General features: G+C 45.9%; 1 non-coding gene across 1 annotated transcript; it reads left to right on the forward strand.

The window, feature by feature from the left end:
* The first annotated feature begins 512 nt into the window (after nt 1-512).
* On the forward strand, nt 513-619 carry LOC120262740. The gene has a single exon (XR_005536993.1). It is a non-coding gene; the product is annotated as a small nucleolar RNA R71 (small nucleolar RNA).
* Nucleotides 620-1,049: the final 430 nt, after the last annotated feature.

Raw genomic sequence — 1,049 nt, forward strand, 5'->3', positions numbered from 1 at the left:
TGTTGTTGTTAGAACCCCGATGGTCCCCATGGTCTTCGTGGTCCTTGATTACTCCATGAAAAGTTGGGATGATTCTTCCAACTTTGAATTGTAGGTGTTCTTTGTATGGATTCCCTTGAGGGTATCATTCCATTACCTACAAAGTCAACATTCTCAAGCTGAAGAAACATCACCTATGACGATTGGGCAATCGGAAGGGAGCATGTCCTCCACCACAACCGGTACAATTTGTCATGGCCGCAACTCTATTCGAAGCTATAAGATCTAGCTTCTTACTTAAACTCTCCACTTGGGCCGCCAATGAAGTTACTACATCAATTTCATGGAGACCGGCCACCTTTTTCTTTTCCCTAGCGTTCAACTGGTAGCTATTTAACCCCATTTCCTCAATCAATTGACGAGCCTCGTCGGGGGTCTTTCTACCTAAGGTACCTCCTGCCGCCGCATCCAAGTGTTGCCTTGTACTCGGGTTCAAACCATTGTAGAAGGTTTGAACAATCATCCACTCTGGGAATCCGTGTTGTGGACACTTGCGCAGGAGTTCCTTGAACCTTTCCCATGTCTCAAATAGAGACTCCAATTCCAACTGCATAAAGGATGAGATCTCATTCCTAGGCTTTGGTGATTTTCTGGGAGGGAAATAACGGGCTAGAAAAGCTTCTACCATCTCCTCCCATGCAGTGATTGATGCCCTAGGTAGTGAGTGTAGCCACTGCTTTGCTTTCTCCTTTAAGGAAAATGGGAAGGCTCTCAATTTGATGGCATCATCCGTCACACCATTTATCTTCAGCATGTCACACACCTCGAAGAAGCTCTCTATGTGACTGTTTGGATCCTCATCGGCCAAATCGTTGAATTGTGCGGACTGCTGTAGCATATGGATGAATGCCGGCTTTAGCTCAAAATTCTGAGCTGTGATTGGGGGACGCACAATACTCGGTTGTGTCCCCAACACTGAAGGTGCAGCATAATCGGATAGTGTCCGTTGTTGCTCATTTTGTTACGCCATGTTGTCGGATCCTTCTACTTCCAAATCAGTTGGATTAGAG

This window comes from Dioscorea cayenensis, chromosome 5, assembly GCF_009730915.1.
Source record: "Dioscorea cayenensis subsp. rotundata cultivar TDr96_F1 chromosome 5, TDr96_F1_v2_PseudoChromosome.rev07_lg8_w22 25.fasta, whole genome shotgun sequence".
In the NCBI taxonomy this organism is placed as follows: domain Eukaryota; kingdom Viridiplantae; phylum Streptophyta; class Magnoliopsida; order Dioscoreales; family Dioscoreaceae; genus Dioscorea; species Dioscorea cayenensis.